Raw genomic sequence first — 8,854 nt, 5'->3', positions numbered from 1 at the left:
TATTGTCTCTTGAATAGTTATTTTATGCTTTGGGTTATAATTAAAAGGTATGTTATTACATTATTTATTGTATTGCTCAAATTGTTCCAGCTTTGGTTATTGGAGGGTCACTTTTACATGGTTCTTGGGTTCCTTTGAAATATCCCTTAAAATTTTTTTTTGATTGTTTTTTATTTTCTTACTTTCCTACTTTCTGACAATACCAGATGTTCCAGGCTCAACTTGAATATTCCTGCTTCAGTCCTGAAAGGAGTTATGGTCCCTTTGATTGGAGAACAGTATTAGAAACCAAGGTCTGGGCATTGTGGTCTGTTGGTGGTCACTGATAAATTATTAGTTTTAGATTTTTCAGTTGACAGAACAAGATATATGTGTGGATATTGACCTGTACATACATATACTCTATAAATATTTCATTATAAAGCCATCTGTTTCTTTTTTCTGTTTTTTAATTTGTTCTTTTTGGTTATACATGACAGTAGAATGTATTTTGACATACATACATGGAGTATAACTTCACATTTGTTTGGTTGTACATGATGTGGAGTTACACTGGTCGTGTATTCATATATAAACATAGGAAAGTTATGTATGATTTATTATACTGTCTTTCCCATTCCCATCCTCCCTCTCTTACCTCCCACTCCCCTTTGTCCAATCCAGTGAACACCTCCCAACCATTGGGTGTCAGCATCTGCATATCAGAGAGAACATTCAGCCTTTGGTTTTTTGGTATTGGAAGTCATCTGTTTTTTTAATCAAGTTAAATATGAATTTATGTAGTGTCTCCAATTCTAATCTAGTACTACATAGATCATTCTAGTTTCTTCCTTCACTTATCTACAGCTTCCTATTCCAACAGTGATAAACCTGGTTTCTACCATCAACCATCTACTTGATTTTTTAATTTCTGGTATTGTGTATAGTAATTTCAGAATATTACCCTGTGTGATACACCTTTATCAACTGGGATAGTGCTCATGTAGGTTCTCTTACCTTTAGTTTCATAGATTATTCATTTCGAAATTGCTTAGACCAGAACCTTTCCCTTCCACTTCTTTCAGTGTTACACTCGTAACACAAATTCTTTTGTTGCATTCTGAATTCTGTCCTGGGGTACCTCACTTCTCTGATGTCCCAAATTATTATTTTTTGGATACACATACATTAAAGATTGTTATTTGTCCTGTGTAGTTCAATAGGCTTTAGCAAAGGCATAGTGCCACATATCCAGTTAGTATCATATAGAATGGTTTTGCCTAAAAATATCACATTCCTTATGTGTTACCTATTTAACCCTTCTTCTCCCCATCCTGATCTCCAGGCAACCACTGATCTTTTTACCTTCTCTATGAAGTTATGCCATTTCCAGAATACAAATAATTAAAGTCATACTGTATGTAGACTTTTCATGCTGGATTTTTTCATTACCAATATATATGTAAGGTTCATTGCAGGAAGCCACTGTGAATTAGTTGAGGGTCTTTACTTGGTATGGCAATCAGGGAGATTTTAGGTTTGGCATTGTGAACTACCCATGGCTCCCCCCATGCAATTGATTACCCAATGCACTTGACCTTTATCTCTGCTCTACTAAGAAGATCTCTTACAGTAGCTCTGGAGATGGAAGTAACCCATAGGGAACTGAATAGCCCACCTACTACTTTTTTGCTAAAGAACATTCTATGAAAGGCCTTTGATGTTCCCTGATATAAATAAAGCAAGTGCAGGCTCCATTTTGTTCTTTTTGGTGTGGAAGCTCCATGGTGTGATTGGCTAGTCTATTCTGACCCCACTTTCTGGAAATGTTTTCTGTGTCTATGGTTTCTTGGTCGCTCTGTTTTTCTTAGCTTTTATTGCGCAGCCAGCCCATTCCACCCAGGGGAACCCCATTTCCACCGCTGGCACAGGCTGTGGGTGGGACAGCTTGTTTTTACATGGCTTGATAGCTCATCCCTTTTTATTGCTAAGTTAGTAATCTGTAACATAGATGTAGCAGTTTGTTCATTCACTGATTGAAGTATATCTTGTTTACATCCCGTTTGGGACAAATAGGAATAAGGCTACTCTAAACATTTGCATTTAGATTTTTGTGTGGACATACAGTTTTCAAATCAGTTGGGTAAATACCTAGGAGCATGGCTGTTATATTGTAGTAGTAAGACTACATTTAGCTATGTAAGAAACTGCCAAACTGAATACAGTGGCTCTTGCCAGCTATTGGTATTAAGGAATGTTTTTCTTGGGGGGATGGGAGCTTAGCCTTTCTAAAAGATAAGTAAGGGTATCTCATTGTTGTTGTAATTTGCAATTCCCCAATGACAAGTGATGAAGAGTATCTTTTCATATGCTTATTTGCCATCTGTATATCTCCTTTGAGGTGGTGTCTGTTCAGATGTTTTGTTTGCTTTTTAATTAGGCTGTATTCTTATTGTTGAATTTTATTTTCCCTTATTTTTGAAGGAAGTAAATAAACAAAAATAAAAGTAGTTGAAAAAATAAGCATTTAAAAATCATAAAGAATTCTACCATACCTATTTGATTCTACCATACAAATAAAAAATAATTGAAAGAGTAAGTTCAGCATTCAGTGACTCATTAATGTGAGGATGTGAAAATTTGAAACACACAATTGCACAATTTGTTGAGCATTTACCTGTATCAGTCAACATGCTCAATTTTTAGCTTTTATATCAACTCAATTTTCATTACAACCCTATGCAATAAAAGCTCTTGTTTTCTGGTTTTACAACTGAGAAAACCTCAGTTAACACTCTGCAGAAGAGTTCTAAAGCTCTGTGCCATGTTGTTTGATAGACCATGTATATGTGTATGTAGATAGATAGATAGACAGATTTTTTTTTTTTTGAGACCAGATAACATTGTGTTACCCAGGCTAGCCAGGAGACAATATATTTTCAAATTGCTAAAATTTCCAAATCTATTCATATTTGTATGAGAACACATTTAGTTAGTTGATTAAGTAGAGTTCTATATTTTTTTCTCAGATGTTTAAATCTAAATTTTGCATAGTTTTTTTTTTACATCTTTACTTTCCCGAAAACAAGCAAGATAAAATGTAATAAACAAATAAACTGTTTTTTCCCATCACATTTCAGACGAGAAGAATAATTTCCAAGAGTCGTTTGCTTTGCTATTTGAGAGGTAACAAACAAAATAAATTCCTAAAGACAATTAGAATCATGACCAAACTGGGTCTTGAAAAACAGAGCAGTGCAATTGCAGCTGGTGGCTGGGTTGGTGGCTGGCCATGAGCCTGCAGCATGGGACTGGATGTTCCACCATGGCTTGGCACTCCTCCAGAGAGCTGTCAGTCCCTGGGTTCCCACAGTGCCAAGCACGAGGCAGGTGCAGAAAGGTTCAAGGTTTCTGTTCCCCATTAGTGTTGAGGGCATGCAGGTCAGGTCTTCTGACATGAGGGGCAGGCAGAGTGGAGTTCCTGCTTTGCTCTGGGAGAGGGCTGCGCATTGACAGAGGCTGATGAACCTACTGTTGCTCCTCTTAATGTGCCTCAATCTGACTCTGAGATGAGCAGGAGTTTGCAGAGTCCTTTTAAAAAAACAGGATTGAGGCTTCTAGACTTTTTTTGGGTAGGGGCAAAATATGTTCTAAAAATTATGTTTTGTTTTGCATTTTACATTTAAAATTAATGTTCTTAATATGTAGAAAAGAAATGCAGTAGAATTCGGACACTTAGGCAAAACACATAAGATTCACAGGATTGTTAAAAGTTACCTGATGAAAGTATTTTTTGTTTATTGTATTTTACTTCCTCCTAAATAGAGTGTTTTTGTGACTACATTTAATGGTGCCTGTGAACATTTGGTATGCAATTCTAAAACCAGGAATAGGAGAAGAATGTAGGCCTGGAATGGGGAACAGAAGAGAAAGCTAAAGGAGATCTAGGAAGTTAATGTAATTTTGCAGGGCCAGGTTGAATCCAGAATAAATTAAAGAGACACTGATGCTGGTAATTTCCTTTGGGCTCAGGCAACTAATGCTTTTCTTTTTCAAAGTATTAGTCATATTTAGATCTAAAGACTGTTGGAAGTTGTAGCATAATTCTGTCTTGTTTAGTGTGTTCCCTGCCTGGCACAGAGCTGGAGCATAAAAGGATTTCTGAAAACATTTGCAGAATGGAATCAGAAAGCCACTCTATTTCACAGTATGCATATCTTGTCTTTGTTTTGAAAATATATATTATATATATTCTAAAAGTTTAGAGACTTAAGTCATAAGATGATGATATCATCAGACACCCAAGAAGTCTTTTCTTCTTCAGTGTTTATCCACACATATGTATGCATCTACTTCTTGGGTTACAGATATGGTCATATCTCTTTTAAACATTTAAATATTGAAGTTAGCAAGAAGTCTAGAAATTTTTTCTTAAGGACTTCCTTCACCCCCCAGTTTTCCAAGAACCCCCCGGGATTTTCCTAGTCCAAAGGAGTAATTTGTTTCCAAACACCAGAGAAGTGGAGACTATGGAAAATCTGGCCAGTTTACTGCCATATGCTCCACCCCATTTTCTGCTGCAGGAGCTTCTGTCACTACAGCATTGTGTCACTGATGAAAATAGGTCCTCCCACAGAGTTGAATGAATACTGGGTCACTGCTACCATTAGCACAGTGTTGGAACAGATCCCTGCACAGGTCATAGCAGTTTCTCTCATTCTGTTTTAATTTCAGTCAGTACTGCCTTATAAGTGGATTTCCAAAGGTGCTACTGTAGTTTCCAAAGCCCACTCCAAGATCTGTGGGGAAAAGGCAAGCTTCCAGTTTCAGCTACAAAGTCTAGCAACCTATCTCCCACCATGGAGTAGATCATGGCATGGAATCTTTCCTCTCATGGTAGGATGTGTTCTCCTTGGTGGTCCTTAGTCTATTTGAATACTTCAACTGGGATCATCTCAGTCCGTCAAATTAGATTCTTACTATGTTGAACCTCAAAAGAAACACAAGAAGTAGATTTTGTCAAGTCACAGCAAAGACCTTATTCCTCTTTTACTCTTCCTGGATACGTCCCTACTTTCCATTCCTCTGATAAAAAGGGTTTGCTCAATCAAGACAGAAGAAATGAAGAAAAAGAAGAAAAACCTCCTTTGCAATAAGTCTTGTTTTCACCTACATAGAGAAGCAAGAAGACAAATTCTAAAAGGGAGATATTCTCTCTCTCTCTTTTCCATGTTAAACAAACAAAACCATTCCATGTGGTCTAGTTATAGGCAGAGCATAATAATTAAGTGTCTAGCTTTGGAGCCATGCCACTGGGCTTGTTCATATTCATGTTCTTTTTTGAATTTGAATGTGGCATTTAGCCTTTTGTACCTCAATTTTTTCATTTGTTTAATGGGATGCTGTTTTTATATGCAGGGTGTATAATGCAATTTATACAGAAAAAAGTAAACAATGTACAATTTTTTCTTGCAAAGATATTACCATACTAAATTTGCTTTTAGTAAAATTAAATATAATTTTTAGTTAAAACTTCATAACTGTCAAATTTGTTTAGATAAAAATCAGGATACAAATTTATCAATTTAATTTTATTTCCTTGGTATTATAGATTTCGTTCCAGAAAGCAATTTTCAAATGTTTTCAAATATTTCTTGTCTTTGTTTGGGAAAAAAATATATATATTATATAAATATATATAATATTTATAAATATGTAAATATTATATATATATATATACACACACACACATACACACACCACACATATGAATTCCAAGGTGTTTTGTTATCATTTTGTCAGTGTTTTTGTCAATGTTGCTTCTTGGCAGTCTTGGAAGTGAGCAGATCCCAGTCACTTTGTCAGACCCACTGATGCAGAGGGGCCAGTCACTGAACGAGGAACTGGTTGTCCTTTTGACCATATGGATTATTCACCATAGTTGCACCAATCACATTGAACTTGAGATCAATAAATATGCCCTAAAACAATATCTCCTAGGTTCTGTCTATTCAGGGTAATTAAAGCAGATCAAAAAGGAAAACCTAAATCTGTGAATCCTTAAATTCTAGCTTTTTAGGCCTCAAATCCTGCCTTGGGGAAATGAATTCATATCGTATTCTTGTTTTGGTTTTATTTGTTTGTAATAGGTTGGTGTAAGAAATGACTATAGAATAAATGTTGTGTTACCTGTTTTTATTATGATTACAACTGTGGCCAGATGAAATCTGGCACCCTGTTTAGAGAGAAAAGTTATAAATAAGCAAATAATCTATTACTTAATGTGCTCCATTGCCTTGTTAAATGCAACTTTCTCTTTGATGTAGCATATCAATTAATACAGAACTCACCTGAAGAAAAACATCACCACTTCTCTTAGGGATCAAATTTATGAAACCATTATTTTAATTCTACAGATAACATCTGGCTTTCAGCGTGATATCACCAATGAAAATTTAATTTGGTGTTATAGATTCTCTTGTTTTTAAAAAAGCTTCAGTAGGAAAATAAGAAGAGAACCAATATAAATATGAAACATTTCATGAACAGCAGCTTTAGGAAATCTCAGAATATTTGTTAGCTTCTACATTTATAGCAAAGTTGCATTCAGGATATTGTTTGTAAATTGTTCCAGTTATTAGTGGCACTAATAAAGTTCCCATTTTGTGCAGCTTGGGGATTTTTAAGATTTCCTTATGAGGAACTACCTTTAAGTTACAGAGGAACCATCAGGGTGCCAATTTCCATCTGGACACAGTTGTTACAAATATACCAATGTTGATGAGCTGAAAATTAGAGGAACCTAAAGAGAGTTTTCAAATGTCATTTAAATGCAAAAGGAGTAAGGATATTTCCACCATATAGTATAGTATTTTGCCTCTAAATCAAAATCATCTTAGCTACTTGACTTTACCCCTTTTTTCTTCTAGTTCAATACAAGAAAATAACTTCATAGTGAACGAGAAAAGCCCAGTGTTCCTGAGGATTCTGACAGCCGTTAGTGAGTTCAGATTTCTCTAACATTCCATTTTGCAATGCTACTATTTTCTGATTTACAACTAATAATGTATAATGATAATCTATAACATTGAATTCTTATTAGGTTTTAAACCCTTTATGCCTGTTAAATATATCACATTTAACTAATTCTATCCTGTAGTTCTCAACTAGAGGTGATTTTTCATCCCCTTACTCAGGGTATTTGTCAATCTCTGAAGACAGTATAGGTTGTCACAACTTGAGAGTAGGGGTAGTTCTACTAGTACCTAGTGGTTTGAAATTAGAGATGCTACTAAATGTATAGGACAACCCTGCATCCAAAGAATTGTTCAATCATAAATGTCAATAGTGCTTGACATAATAAAAATCTTCCCATTCAATAATTTATTTGTTGTGTATCATTGGCCTCATCTTCAGAAAAGAGAAATGGAGATACAGAAAGATTATATAAATTATCCCCAAGATCACAGAACTAAATAAGTGATGGTTTCAGGATTGAGAACCTAGTTCTTTCTTGCCTTAAAATCCACCCTCTCTTTATATTCTGCTATCATCTCCAAAAGCTCTGATGACCATGAATAGATTCTGAGTTTTGAAAGGTAGAGATATGCTCTCCTGCTGTGTATCTGCCCTAGCACCATGCTCTCACTTGCTAAGAGACTAATAGCAACGACTCATCTCTAGAGCATTATCAGACCTTCGCTTTAGGATGACATTTCAACCATTAGGTCAGTAACCCAAAAGATTATATATACTGAATTACTAAATAAGGTGTAAGTTAAAAGAAAAACAAGGCACTATTTCTGTCTAAAGGAGGTTGTTGGAGAGAAGATATATATATATATATAATATAGTATTATGAAGGTGCTTATAAACAGACTTGTCAGACCAAACATAATATTGAAAGCAGTAAAAGTAAATGAGAAACTGGCCTATTCATGAGCCAGGGCACATCTTTTGGGTCCTGAAACATCTTTGTAAGACTTTATCATGCATTGTTATTTTTTTGTGGCATACTGTGGAATAGCTGTGACTACTCCTACCTGTCCAGCTTAGATAAATTTATAAGCATGCTGCCTATTCAGATGAAGCTGATGAGGCCTTGCCTTCTCTCTTTTGATGAGCTTTTCTTCCCTGTGAGGTGACATTTTCATCCTCCTTCTACTTTTCTAGTTTTTAGTGCACTCCTGGTTGCTACCCACTTAACACTATTACAGCTCACCCAGGAGAGAATCTGAGGAACACTCTCAAATTAAGTTGAACATGATGAATAAATAGAGTGTAGTGAAAGTTCACTCTCGTGATCTTTAGTGGAGAAAATTGAGCTATCATCTGGTAAGGTGAGCAATATGGGAAAGGAAGATTGTCTCTTGTAATCTTTCATACAGTGAGATCCTTTGTAGGAAGCGCCTGCATATTGCTGCATGTACAGTAGGTACTAAATAGGTGTCTACTTTCTTTTCCCCCCTTCTGCTCCTTCCTCTTCTTCCTTCCTCCTCTTCTTTCTCTTTCTCCTTCTTTCCCTCTCTCTCCCTTCTTCCTTTTTCCTCTTTCTTTTTCCTCTTCCTTCCTTGCTTGCTTCTAACATATCTTTAAAATGATGTCAAATACGTGGCCTCTCACTCTTGTATATTTAAAGTCAGTGCTGCCTAAAGCATTAGGAAATTCTCTAGAAATGTATGTAGTCATTAAATGCTTGTGCTCAGGCAATCGACTAGGTTCAAACCCCAGTTTCTTCTGTCGTTATATTCTCTGAAACTTGCTTGGGAAAATTAATAAACTTCTTGTACCTCAGTCTCTTTATCTGCAGTATATAGATAACAAAAATACCTGTTCCACAAAGGTTTTATAAAGATTAAAAGAGGAAAATCATGCT

The sequence above is a fragment of the Ictidomys tridecemlineatus genome, chromosome 2 (assembly GCF_052094955.1).
Source record: "Ictidomys tridecemlineatus isolate mIctTri1 chromosome 2, mIctTri1.hap1, whole genome shotgun sequence".
NCBI lineage: Eukaryota > Metazoa > Chordata > Mammalia > Rodentia > Sciuridae > Ictidomys > Ictidomys tridecemlineatus.
This window is presented reverse-complemented; position numbering follows the sequence as displayed.